Genomic DNA, 15000 nt, shown 5'->3' with positions numbered 1-15000 from the left:
ACATGCCTCAAAACCATAATAGAGAAAATTTTGTAAGAGATCAGTGAGTCATATAAACACATGTCACAGGAGTATACTAGTTAAAGTATGAAGCTGAGTAAAAATTAATCTAGATATTTACACAAGTTCAGAATTCCTAGCCAATTTTTTTTTTCATTTTTCAATTTTTTTTCATTGTGCATTCTGAACTGGACCTATTAGGTGATCTTAATCATCCCTAATTCCAAGCTGTTCCTCTCAAAGTTTTCTCTACTTAGTGCTTTAGTGAAGATGTCAGCAATTTGTTTATCAGTAGCACAGAATTCTAAGGAGATCAATCCTTTCTCATAGTTATCTCTTAAGAAGTGGTACCTAACATCTATGTGCTTAGTCCTCTTATGACGAACAGGGTTCTTTGTCATACTTATAGCACTAGTGTTATCACAGAATATAGGAATGCAACCAACTTCAATGCCAAAATCTACCAGCTGCTGTTTGATCTATAGCAATTGAGCACAACAAGAAGCAGCAGCAACATATTCAGCTTCAGCAGTAGACAAGGCCACTGAATTTTGCTTTTTAGTAGCCCATGACACAAGAATGAACCAAGGAAGTGTGCCATACCTGAGGTGCTCTTCCTATCCATTAGAAAACCTGCATAATCAGCATCAGCATATCCTACTAGATTGAAATTGCTACCTTTGGGATACCAAAGACACAGATCAGTGGTGCCTTTCAAATATCTTAGTATCCTCTTGACAGCAATCAGGTGAGACTCTTTAGGATTAGCCTGAAAGCGAGCACAAAGCCCTACACTGAAAACAATGTCAGGTTTGCTAGCAGTAAGATACAAGAGTAAACCAATCATACCCCTATACAACTTTTGATCAACTGATGAACCAGGTTCATCAACATCTAATTAGTGGCAGTTGCAATGGGTGTGTCTATTTCTTTATATTCTTCCATTTTAAACTTTTTGATTAGCTCCTTTGCATACTTCTACTGATGGATCATGGTTCCATTTGGACTTTGTTTGATCTGTAAGCCTAAGAAGAAGTTAAGCTCACCCATTATGCTCATTTCAAACTCACTCCCCATTAGTTTTGCAAAGTCCTTACTTAGCTTATCAGTGGTGGCCCCAAAGATTATGTCATCAACATATATTTGTACCACAAGGAGATCCTTACCTTTTTCCCTTAAGAATAAGGTACTTTCAATTTTACCTCTTTTGTAGCCATGTTCAAGCAGGAATTTGGACAGTCGTTCATACCATGCTCTTGGGGCCTGCTTGAGTCCATAGAGAGCCTTGTCTAGCTTGTACACATGCTCAGGACATTCCTTGCTCTCAAACCCTGGAGGTTGTTTCACAAACACTTCTTCTTTCAGGTAGCCATTTAGGAAGGCACTTTTGACATCCATCTGATGAAGAGTGAATTCCATATGTGCTGCAAAGGCTATGAGAAGTCTGATTGCCTCTAGTCTTGCAACTGGAGCAAAAGTCTCATCATAATCTATACCCTCCTCTTGGTTGTAACCTTGGACCACCAGTCTTGCCTTGTTTCTTGTAACAGTTCCATCTTCATCAAGTTTGTTTCTAAAGACCCATTTTGTACCAATAACTGATCTATCCTTGGGCCTAGGAACTAGATGCCAAACTTGAGTTCTCTCAAAGTGATTGAGTTCATCTTGCATTGCATTGACCCAATCTGCATCCTGCAAAGCTTTAACAACATTTTTAGGTTCAATAAGAGATAAAAAGGCATCAAAGGCACACAGATTCTTCAGTTGTGATCTAGTTTTGACTCCAGATGTTGGATTAGTGATAATATTCTCAATGGGATGAGAACTTTGATACTTGTGAGGTTTCACAACCAGCTGGTTTCTACTAGATGCTTCTCCCATGATCTGTTGCTGAGGAAGAGGGTCATGAACAGGTTCTTTTAGGGGATTTATTTCAATTCCTCTTTGACAAGTTCCCCCTGTCAGGTTGCCCTGGATGGAAGAACCCGTTCCATCACCTGTTCCTTCTTTTGGAGCTACTTTGACTTGTGCTGAGGCTTCAGACAAATCCTTTACCAATCCAATGGCTTCATCTTCATGTTCCTGTCTCTCAGAAAGAATGTTAGTTTCATCAAATACTACATGTACACTTTCTTCTACACACAAAGTTCTTTTATTGAACACTTTATATGCTTTGCTATGTGAAGAATATCCCAAGAATACTCCCTCAACACTTCTGGGATCAAACTTACCTAGGGAGTCTTTTCCATTATTGTGCACAAAGAACTTGCATCCAAATGCCCTAAGATGGGATATATTTGGTTTTCTCCCTTTAAGTAACTCATAGGGAGTCTTCTCTACAAGAGGTCTAGTCATGCATCTATTGATAATATAACATGCAGTGTTTACAGCCTCTGCCCAGAAGCTATGGGGCAGCTTACTAGAAAGAAGCATAGTCCTAGCCATGTCTTCAAGAGTCCTGTTCTTTCTTTCAACTACTTCATTTTGTTGAGGAGCCCTAGGGGCAGAGAAATTATGATCTATACCATTTTCATCACAGAATTCAGCAAACTTAGTATTTTCAAATTCAGTTCCATGATCAGACCTAATGGATGCAAGTTGATTTCCTAATTGTTTCTGAATTTTTCTAACAAAGGCAGTAAACATGTCAAATGCTTCATCTTTAGATGTTAGAAATAGAACCCAGGTAAATCTAGAATAATCATCAACAAGCACCATTACATATTTCTTTCCACCTCTGCTCATGGTTCTCATTGGACCACAGAGATCCATATGGACCAGTTCCAACGACTTGGTTGTGCTAACCATATTTCTTGCTTTTGAAGGATGATCTTACCTGCTTCCCCCTTGCACAGGCCTCACAAACTTTGTCTTCTTTGAACTTGATGTTGGGTAACCCTATCACCAAGTCCTTAGAGACTAATTTGTTTAGCTGATTCAGACGGGCATGAACAAGTCTTTTGTGCCACAGGAGGGGATCATTATCCAGCACACTTAGACATGTTAGTTCATTTTCTGAGAGAGTAGACAAATCTACAATGTAAATATTGTTAACTCTCCTTCCCTGCAAAACAATCTTGTCAGTGGTAAGGTTAATAACAAAGCATTTAGTAGAGGTGAATGCTACAAGGTTACCTTTGTCACATAGTTGTGACACACTAATCAGGCTATATTTCAAGCCATCTATCAAGTAGACATTCTCAATGGAGTGAGAGTCTGTCTTACCTACCTTTCCAATCCCAATAATCTCACCTTTCTTCCCATTTCCAAAGGAGACATTACCTCCCTTTAAGTCCTCAAGTGAAAGGAACTGGTTCTTGCTTCCAGTCATATGTTTTGAGCAGCCACTATCCATGTACCATATTTGGCTACTTCCCTTCACTTGGACCTGCAAAAAGAAATCAGAGGTTAGTCTTAGGAACCGAAACTAGTTTGGGTCCCTTTCTATAGGCAAAGGGATAAATTAGATTCCTTCTAGCCCACCCAGGCGACCTATTTTTTTCTTGAACAAAAACTTTGTTCTTTTGACTGGCCTTTTCTTTTGCATTACATTCATTTTTGTAATGACCAGTCTTGCCATAGTGTGTGCAGATTTTGTTCTCAGGAAGAGTGAGGTACTTGCTTTTAGGATCCCATTTAGGTGCTTGAGTCCCATAGCCAAAGTCCTCTTTTGTTCTACTATGATGTTCTTGTAGCCAGGAGAGTGCATCAGAAGCCTTGTTCCATTTGCAAGTTCTGTCTAATTCATGTTTTATCTTCCCTAGATCTTCTTTCAATACTCTTATCTTCTCATCCTTCCTATACAGCTCATCCTTCATTTTTCCTAAGTTTTCTTCTAGGGTGAGGTATGTGTGATCAGCTTTCTTCTTTCCTGTTCCTAGTTTCAACTTTAAGTTCTCAGATCTAAGTTCTAGGATACTAGTGTCAAGTTCAAGAACCTGGTTCTTCAACTCAGTATTTTTATTTTCACTCTCATTAGCCCTAGACTCTAGATTTTTGCACTTAGCTTTTAGAATCACACATTCCTTAGACAGCTCTTCCTTCTCATTGTTAATTATCTCAGACTCATCAATGAAGTCTAGCAATAGTTCAGACAACCTTTCTTTAGACAGGAATTTAATCTTGTCTTTGAGATGAAGAATACTTACCTCTTGTTCATCATCTGATTCTCCAATGGCCATAATCGCTTCTTCATTTCCAGCTTCATCTTCTGAGTCCTCATCTGATGTTTCTCCCCAGGCAGCAACCATAGCCTTTGTTGAACCTTTGTTCCTTTTTGGTTGAACCTGTTCCTTCTTCCTGTTCCTTCGTTCAGCCCTTTCCACTCAATTTCCCATTGAGGACAATTCTTGATCATGTGATCAGTCTTACCACACTTGTAGCAACCCTCATTGGTCTGTTTCTCAGGAGCCTTTGGTTTGTTGAAGGTTGTACCTCTTGAAGATCCCTTTCCTCTCATTAGGTACTTATTGAAATCTCTTGTGATTATAGCCATTTCATCATCCTCCAGATCTGAACCTTCAGCAATTCTGAGAGCCAGACTCCTTTCCTTCTTGGGTGCATCCATTTTCATGGTTTGTCTTCTCAGTTCATAGGCAGTAAGGTTTCCAATTAGTTCATCCAGCTTGAGAGTAGCAATATTCTTTGATTCCTGGATACCAGTAATTTTGCTTTCCCAAGAGACTGGCAGAACCCTTGTTAAAATCTTCTCAACTTTGTCTTCTTCAAGGATAATCCTTTCAAGAGACTTAAGTTCATTTGTCAGTGTGGTGAACCTTGTATACATCTCTTGGATGGTTTCTCCTTCCTTTATGGTAAAATTCTCATATTGAGAATACAGCAGTGTTCCTCTGGACCTCTTCACTTGGGGTGTTCCTTCATGAGCCACTTGCAAAGTGTCCCAGATTTCCTTAGTAGTGGTACAACTTTGAATTCTACTGTACTCATCTGGACCTAGTCCACATACAAGCCATTTCTTGGCCTTGGCATTCTTCTCCCACTTCTTTAGGTCTTCAGCAGTGCAGTCAGCTCTTGTCTTTGGCACATCCACCCCTTCAGCATTCTTCTTTGTAGTTGCTAGAGGACCATCAGTGACTATGTCCCAGAGTTCGTAGTCTTCTCCTATGATGTGATCCCTCATCCTGTTCTTCCACCAAGAATAGTACTATACATTGAAAAGTGGAGGCCTAGTAGTGGATTGCCCTTCCCAATTTCCAGGTGGTGCACTCATATGATCTTTTCCTAAGGTGTTAGCCTCTTCAAGGATAACCCGCTCTGATACCAATTGATATTTTATACGTCAATACCACACAAGAGGGGGGGTGATTTGTGTGGTACCCAATATTTTGCTCTAGAAGAACCTGGTTCTTCTAGGTGTACTAACTCTACTGTTTACGGAATAATAAGTACATAAAATAAGGAACACAGAGATTTTTTACGTGGAAAACACCTGGCTCAAAAGGTGAAAAAACCACGACCTACTACTCAGTAGGATTTTCCCAAACTTCCACTAAAATCACTGAGCAAAAACAGCATTTACAAAACTCTTTGTAAACCTAAGGATTAACTCTAATCCCGTTGTAGCACACAGCCTCAATTGTTGCGACAACTTCAAGTTAGCATATAACTTGAACACTCTAAGTACCTAATACAATTGCTTCTATGAAAGCTAAAAGGTACAAGTTTAAATCACCTACTACAATTGAACTAGAAATAAAGAAAGACACAATGGAATTGGTTCTTCTATCTCGTTCAAGTAGCTTCAGGAATGCAAACTCAAATCTTACATAAATTGCTTGCAAAATTGCCTCGCTCTTTTGCTCTCAATTTAGTTTAACTTCTGCGTTTGTGCAATACCTGTAAAAGAGAACAATCATTGTTATTTAATGAGTTAGTAATTAGAGTTTGATTGAGACTCAATTGCTGATCTTCCATCGAAGTTGAGTCCTTGAACAACACAAACTCCAACACTATCTTTTATCCGGATTGTGTTCTCTTCACATAAGGAGACTTTCTCTCCTTATCCAATATGCAATCTTTTCGATCAGATAAGGAGATATTGCTGCTTGATCAATGAGACTTATCTCCTTCACGTGCATCTCACATGTGTAGGTTGATCATCACTGTGCTTCACATGATGGACTTGGTCCATGATTGAGTTCATTTGTCATTCTTCAAAACTTCACCTGTTCTGGGGCCAACACATACTATATACTTCTGTGCAGTTAAATAACAAGAGAAATAACAAAAGAAATATCAATAGATATAATAAGTAAGATAACAAGAGAAATAACAAGAGATGTAACAAGTAAGATAACAAGAGAAGTAGCAAAACAAAATACGAGAAATAGTAAAAGAATTAACTAAGAAAAAATAACGACCATATGTTCTCAAGTAACACAACCAAGCCTTTCACAATAGCTCAAATCCGAGAGAACAAAATGATAACCATGAAACGACATAGCCAAGTCCTCAAATCCGCATAATAAATGCAAGAAAATAAAAATATCATATCAAATAGCATGACAACACCCTTCGTGCATTTTTGTCTCGTCCTCACAAGCATGGAAATAACCTTCATGGATAATTACTCTTTCTCACAAGCTTGAAAACACCCTTCGTGGAATAATAATAATACCAAAAGCACGGAAACACCCTCCATGCATAATCACTCTTCCCCACAAGCATGGAAACACCCTTCGTGCAATCCACTCTTCCTCACCAAGCATATATAATATAAAGTTGTACCAAGCAACGTAGTATGTACAAACAACATCAAGACGAGTAATTAAATATAACTCACCAAATGAGAGATAAGCATCACTTTTTGCACCAATAGCCGAACCAACATTTCAAGAACCTTAGTGTCCAAATATCTCAATAAACTCATATATAGCTACTATCATGAATTAGAACAATCAAGAAGTATCACGATCTATTTAGAGCATAGAAGAAATAACACACAAAGCAACAAGACATAAATAAGGCTAGTTCTACCCACATATTTAACTCATGACAAACACATATATACTCGTCACCTTGCGTATACACCACTCCCAACATATACAACACGTAGAAAATAGACTCAATACAATCTAATTCCTTCAAATCAAGGTAAACCAAGATACTTACCTCTTTTCGGGATAATCAACTCTCACATACCGCTTTTCCTTTAGAACGAGCCTCCAAACAACTTGAATATAGTCAAATAGTACTTAAATAAGTCAAAACAAACTTTAGAAACCCTTCTAATACTGAAAATATTCAATCTTTAACATATTTGAAAAAGTCAACAAAAGTTAACCCTGGCCTAGTTGGCTGAATCCGAAATCAAGATCAAATCCTTATTATCCATTCATTCTCGAGTCCAAATATGTAATTAGTTTCTAGATCCAAACCTCAAATCTAGATCTAAATCTCTCAAATTCATCATCTTAAGTTACTACTCAAAAAACTCTATTTCTACTCTATGAAATCCTATGTTTAAGGATGAAAATGTATGGAGAATAATTGAACTTAATTAAAACAAGTTAAAGTTATTAATCCTTAAAGTTGGGAAGAGAATCCTCTCCAAAATCACCTCCTTACGTAGTCTAGGTCTAAAAAAGGTAATAAAATAATCTAATCTCCGAAGCCTTCCCTTTTTACCCAGCTGCATTGCAATTGCAAACTCTTGTCTGTAATTGCGTAGCTTACGAATGCGAGCCAGTGATCGCAAATGCGAAGGTGTCCTCTAGCCACTAAGGTAACACTTGCAATAGGAACTCCGCGATTGCAAGTTTGCAAATCTGACTTCCTCTTCCTAGACCTCACAAATGTGAGTTAGCATGCGCAAATTTAAACCTCGCATTTGCGAGCTGCACCAACAATGATATACTCATCAAATGAACCCGAAACCAATGCAAAACTCACCCGAGCCCCTCGCTTACCATTACAAACATCCATACAAGTATAATAACCTTATATGAACCTGCTCGTAATCTCAAAACATAAAGAAAAACATCAAAAATTCTGAATCACGCATCAGAACTTAAAGATTCAAATGTTCCAAGTACTGAAATTCCAACTTTCAACTATATGCGCCAAAATGGCCTCGGGTCACCCGCGATCCAAACCAAACATACGCACAAGTCTAAAATTATCATAAAAACCTACCTAAATTGTCAAAATACTAATCCGATGTCGTTTACCAAGAATATTGACCGTGGTCAACTCCAACAACTATAAAGCTCTAAAATCAAGATTTCTTTATCAAAATACATCCAAAGTTTCTGAAAATCGAAACGAACCATGCAAAAAAGTCATATGACATCAAATAAGGTTATTCAACGTCTCAAATTACGAAATAGAAAGCTAAAACTCAAAACGACCTACTGAGTCATTATATTTCATCTCAAACAGAAGACTCTTGATTAGTTGTACTCATCCAGCATTAGATAGAAATCTGGACATCCAATATTTAACTCTTGCAAAAATTCTATCCACCAATAGCATACATCGACTCACTGTGACTTTTCTTAGGACAAGGGAATACCTAGATATTTGAAAGGTAGAGTTCCAGGGTTGAAGTGCAACTCATCTAGTCTCTTAGAATGTGCTGAAACACCTATAACATATAGTGCTCTCTTTTGCATATTTTCTTTCCACCTTGAGGAAGCAAAAAAATGCTCTAAACAGTTCATTATAAGTTGAATGAAAACCCTATCTGCTCTGTAGCACATTAGCAAATCATCTGCGAAGCAAATATGTGTATTTTCTAGTTTTGAACACTTAGGATGGTAGTTGAAGTCAAGTTTAATCTTGTGACGACCCGATAGGTCATTTTAAGTACTAGCTATTACACCCCATATCTTTGTATGAAAGAGTATTCGTAAGTCAATTGATATAAGCTCAGAAATGAGATCATTTTTGAGAGTACATAAAGTAAGTTCATCATGTTACCTTGGAGATTACAAATCTTTAAGATCATGGATAACAAGTACCAAGAGGGTTGAAAGGCTAAGAAGCTAAACAAATTGAAGAAAATAAGTTTCGTTGAATGTCGACAAGTTGGGAATGTTATAACATGTAATTTTGTGATGAGACTAGGGTGCTAAGCGAGATAAGGAGGTTATGTTATGAGTTATTTTAGTCGTATGTTAGTGGTGTGTTATTTTTTTAAGTCAAGCAAGTTGTGAAACAAAAGTTGGCAACGGTCATCACAAGTTACATTCATAAATATGCTGAAAATTAGGTAACATGTATATGCAATTTTCTCCCAATATACTTGGAACTAGGGGATGATCTACCTACCAAATTGAAGGTCTATGAGTTTATTTTCTAACTCATTAAACCATTTGTCCATAAGATATCAGAGTAGAGATATATATGCATTTCCGTGAGACTGTGCAGACTGCTAGGTGACAAGTATGTGCGTCACCTACTTGCTTAAATGAGAGTCCAAAAAGGGGCTATTTTGGCTTGGACAAAGAGCCCATTCAAGAGCCTATCTCTTGAAATATAGCACTAAATTATATAATACAGCAAATAGATTTAAACCCTTGCAAACATCCTCCCAAAAATTGCCCACAAACCCTAATTGATTTTTTCTTCTTTTCAAGTTCTAGTTGGAAGTAAAATCTAGAGTTTGAAGAACCAAGATAGGAGATGAGTTATTCAAAAAATAAGGTATGTTTACTTCTCTTTTTCATCCATTTTTTCTGCTGGATACGTATGGAAAGTCTTTATATAATTGTAAGAACTCACGGGACGGTGATCAGAAGCCGTGAGTTCGAGTTATTCACTTGTAGCAGATTATTTTGTGGACTGTTTCGTGTTGCTGTTGGATTGTGTGTTTTACTACTGTTTTCTATAGTTTTTGAGGAGGAAAGGTGTGGAGAAACACCACATAAATTCAGGGTGGAGGGCTGGTCGTTCGTCGTAACATTTTTGAGTTGTTTGACACTACTACGATGGTCGTTTTGTGTATGGAGAGATTGGGTGTGTTGGGCTGCTTTGTAGTATTTTATGGTGTATATAAGGTTGGAAAATAATGTATATATGTTGATATTGTTGTGTTCTTGTATTATTGGTGTTATCTTGAATTTGGAGGAAGTAAGGATTATAGGGGAGATGCTGCCCGTTTTTATACAAAATAAGCTTGTCGTTCGTTATGCAATAGTTGAATCTTTCATAACTTAATGATAGTATTATTATCATTGTTGTAGATTAAGGTGTGAAGAGTCGAGTTCAACTTGGTGATTAGAAAGATTGTGATAAGGTATGTTAAGGCTTAACCTTTCCTTCATTTTGGCATGATCCAGTAACTACATGAGTTTGATAACGAGGCATAAAGAGAAGTTCGTATTCCTAACTTATGTACATTATCCTAGTCGCATAAATTACAGTATTCTCCCTTATCGGGACTTCATATTCAGTTTAGTTTTGTCATCTTTCAGCCAAGAGTGTAGAGAGTCTATATATATACAATATTATAGTATTTTCACCACCATCGAGCTATAATCGGTGGGCAGACCCCTATTGGGCAACCTCTGATCAGATGGAAAATTATATACCGAGCCTAATGTGGACGAGCTCCTATGAGCGAGCCCAGAATGGCCGAGATACAGAGCCTAGTATGGTCGAGCGCCTATGAGCGAGCCTACTACGGTAGAGCAGTTACACATACTGAGACTTAAAAGGCCGGACATCTATTTTACTTACTATATTGAGAGAGTTGAGTCAGTATCAGCAGGTAAGCTTATCTTCAGATTATCTTTGACTCCCAGTTACTTTCAGTTATTATATTATCAGTTGAGTTTCAGCTTTCAGTTATTTTTATTGCCTTACATACTCGGTACATTATTTTGTACTAACGTCCCCTTTGCTGGGGATGCTACATTTCATGCCTGTAGGTCCTGATTGACAGTTGAACAGACTATCCCAGCAGATAGAGTCAAACATCAGCTTGGTTGGTAAGCTCCACTTCCTTGGAGTTACCAGGTCTTGACCTTGAAGTCCATTTTATATATATAGGTTTGATGGGTAGGCCGAGGCTCTGTCTCGGTCATGGTACAGTTCATTTATCTCTAGAGGCTTATGGACAAGTCCTATATATTTTGTATATCAGTAGATTTTCATGGCGGCTTCGTCAGCCTGCACATTTATATATATCAGCTCGGATCGATGTTTTGACGATTTTGGTTGATTTGTATGATGGTTTTGGAATTGTAAGCATGTTTGGTTGAGGTCCCGAGTGACCCGAGGCCGTTTCGACGCTTAGTGTAGTAAGTTAGAAATTTGAGTTTGAACTTTTAAAATCTTGAATTTTAATGATAGATTCTTGATTTTAGATGTTATTAGGATTATTTTAGCTTGCAGCGAGTTTGATTGATGTTATTACACTTATGTGAACGTTTAGATTGGAGCCCGAGGGGCTCGAGTGAGTTTCAGATAGGTTGTAAAATGATTTTGTGTGACTGTTGTGTTGCTGGTGTTGTTGAACTGCAGATCTCACATTTGCGAGGTTCTACTCGTAAATGCAAACCTCACATTTGCGAGATCATGCTCGCATTTGCAATATTGGAGGGGCTGGGACATCTTCGCTTTGCGAAGCCAATTTCACATTTGCTATGGTCCCTGAGTTCGCATTTGCGATTACTGTGTCGCATTTGCAACATCTGGGAGGTTTAGGCACTGGGCGCATTTGCAATCAGTGGTTCGCAATTGCGATACCTACAGATGGGTAAACCATTGGGATTTCGGGAATTAGCTCATTTTACACCATTTATCGCATGGGAGTAGTTTCTAAAGCTTGTTTTGACTTGTTTGAACAATAATTGACTATATTCGGGCGGTTTGGAGGCTTGTTCGAAAGGAAAATTTGTGTTGAGTTATTGACATTTTTACGGAATGATGTAAGTATCGTTGTTGACCCTTATTTGAGGGAATTAGAACTTGATTGGTCTATGTGAGGTTCACCATATTTGGCTGTTACTGATATATATTGGATTGTATTGCACGTCATAATAGTATTGTTATATATATTGTATGGGGCATGATACAACAATATTATTATATATATTGGATCGAGTTGCATGCCGCAACAATATTATTATATATTTGATCGGGTTGCACGCCACAATGACATTGGTATCGATATGTAGATCGGGTTGTGCAACGCAATGGAAAGGATGTATTATGGTTATTCATTGTTGTTATATTTCGCTACCGTGTTGTGTGGTAAGACTGTAATGTTATGATATTCTGGGGCCCTATGTTAGTTATTTTCTATTCCGTTTACTATGTAATTATTCGTTTCTCTATCTTGTTATTGTTTTCCTGCTTACTATACGTACATGTTTACTGTGAGTGTCTTGCCATAGCCTCGTCACTATATTGTCAGGTTAGACACGATACTTACTAAGTTACATAAGTCATTTGTACTCATACTACGCTTTTGCACTTCTTGTGTAGATCCCGGTGTTGGTCCCAACGTCATTCTGAGGTGATTACTCGGACCTTCTTCTTCTAGGAGATTAGAGGTAGTGCTGCTTGGAGATCCCAGACCCTGGAGTCCCCTTCCTATCTTTATCTAGTGTTTATTGTACCAGTCAATATTGTATTTTCCATTTCAGACTTTATATGTAGTATTCCAGTAGCTCATGTACTTGTGACACCAGATTCTGGGGATAGTCTTAGACAACGATGGTTGTACTTTTATTATATGTTTATGCTATTTCACCCTTTTATTATTATTATTAATGTATCTTAGTTGTTAATCTTCTTTAATTTTTGTGCTAATGCTGGCTTGCCTAGCAAGCAGATGTTAGCCACCATCATGACCTCATGGTTGGGATTATGGGTCATGACAAGTTTGTAACGACCCGGCCGGTCGTTTTTGGAAATTTCGCCCCGATCCCCCATTAAATGTTTCTCCTAAGTTCATTTCTGCTATTTTGGTTTGCCGGGACGTTCGGTGTTGAGTTTTGGAGAGTTTTGGGACACTTAGTCCCTAAATGAGAGCTTAAGAGTTGAAAAATGGTCCGTAATCAGAACAGTGTGAAGACGACCTCGGAATGGAAATCCGATGGTTCCGTTAGCTCCGTTAGGTGATTTCGGGGTTGGGACCGTGTTCGGAATGTATTTTGGAGGCTCGTAGCTCATTTAGGCTTGAAATGCCGAAGTTTGAATTTTTGAAGTTTCCGGTCTGATAGTGAGTTTTTGATCCGAGGGTTGTATTGGAATTCCGAAAGTTGCAGTAGCTCCGTCATGTCATTTGGGATGTGTGTGCAAAATTTCAGGTCATTCGGACGATGTTCGGGTAGGTTTTTGATCGAAAACGTGTTTGGTTGGAATTTGAAGTTCTTAGGCTTGAATCTTTGATTAATTCGGGTTTCCGGCGTTGTTTAGGTGTTTTCAGGATTGGTACAAGTTTGAATAAGGTATTAGGTGGTATTGGTACTTTTGGTTGAGGTCCCGGGGGCCTCGGGATGATTTCGGGTTGTTAACGGAAGAGTTTTGGAAGTTGAGAAATAGCAGCACTGCTGCTTCTGGTATCTTTCCGCTTCTGCGGCTTGGGAACCGCATAAGCGGCCTTGGTCGTCGCAGAAGCGAGATTTTCCCTCCCTCTCAGGAACCGCAGAAGCGGTCGCCTTTCCGCTGAAGCGGAACCGCATGAGCGTTGTGTGTCCGCAGAAGCGGACTCTGGTCCATTAAGTGAAAATCGCAGAAGCGGTTGTTTTTCCGCATATGCGGGACCGCAGAAGCGGTCCCTTGTCCGCAGAAGCGGAAATCCCTGGGCAGAAATAGAAATTTCGAGGGTTTGAGTTCATAAGTTACAAAAATCAATTGATAGCTCGGTTTAAGGCGATTTTGAGCGGGATTTGAAGTGAAGATCACTGGGTAACGTTTCTTTGGTCCCTTCTTGTTATATTTCATCATTTTATTGTTAGATACACCATTGGAATTCGAATTTAGGATCAAAAATTGGAAGAAACTTCATAGACCTAATTATTGAGTTTTGAGTGGGCAATTGACCTCCGATTTGGGAGATTTTTATATGGTTAGACTCGTGAGAGTACGAGGGTTCTGAAATGTGAAAATTATTCGATTCCGGGGCGTTGGACTGGAGGGCATTTTGGTCATTTCACCTAATTTTACGCCGTAGCTTTGAATTTATTNGAAGCGCAGAAGTGCTTCTTCAGTTTCCGCAGGTGCGGAAGTTTAACCGTAGAAGCGGTTACGCACCTGCGAGATAGTAGTCGCAGATGCGGTCCTTGGGATTTTGATTGAAACCGCAGAAGCGGTAAGGAATCCGCATAGGCGGCAACCGCAGGTGCGGTTTAAGACCGCAGAAGCGGAACCCTGGATTTTTAAAGAAAACCGCAGAAGCGGCTCGTGGTCCGCAGAAGCGTGACCGCAGAAGCGGTCCCTTGTCCGCAGAAGCGGAAATGACTGTTCAGAAATATCAATTTCGAGGTTAAATTTCATAAGTTTGAAAATCAATTGGGAGCTCGGGAAAAGGCGATTTTGGGTGAATTTTGAAGAGAAAATCACTGGGTAATGTTTTCTTGACCCTATTTAGTTGTATTCCATCAATATATAGTTAAATCCACCATTAGAATTCGAATTCAAGGTCAAAATTTGGGAAAAATTGGAAGAAACTTCATAGACCTAATTATTGAGTTTTGAGTGGGCAATTGACCTCCAATTTGGGAAATTTTTATATGGTTAGACTCGTGAGAGTACAAGGTTTCTGAAATGTGAAAATTATTCGGTTCCGAGACGTTGTCCTGAGGGGCATTTTGGTCATTTTACCTATTTTTGTGCCCTAGCTGTAAATTTAATAGTGGAATCGGTTGTTTGCAATATTACTTACGATATGTAATTGAATTGAATAGATTTGGGCCATTTGGAGTCTGATACTCGTGGCAAAAGTGTGATTTCGAGTTGATTTTGGTGCCGATTCGAGGTAAATGGCTTGTCTAACCTTGTGTGGGGGACCCTTCCCCTTAGGATATG

The sequence above is a fragment of the Nicotiana attenuata genome, chromosome 3 (assembly GCF_001879085.1).
Source record: "Nicotiana attenuata strain UT chromosome 3, NIATTr2, whole genome shotgun sequence".
Lineage (NCBI taxonomy): Eukaryota > Viridiplantae > Streptophyta > Magnoliopsida > Solanales > Solanaceae > Nicotiana > Nicotiana attenuata.
The sequence above is the reverse complement of the archived record's forward strand: the minus strand, read 5'-3'. Positions refer to the sequence as shown.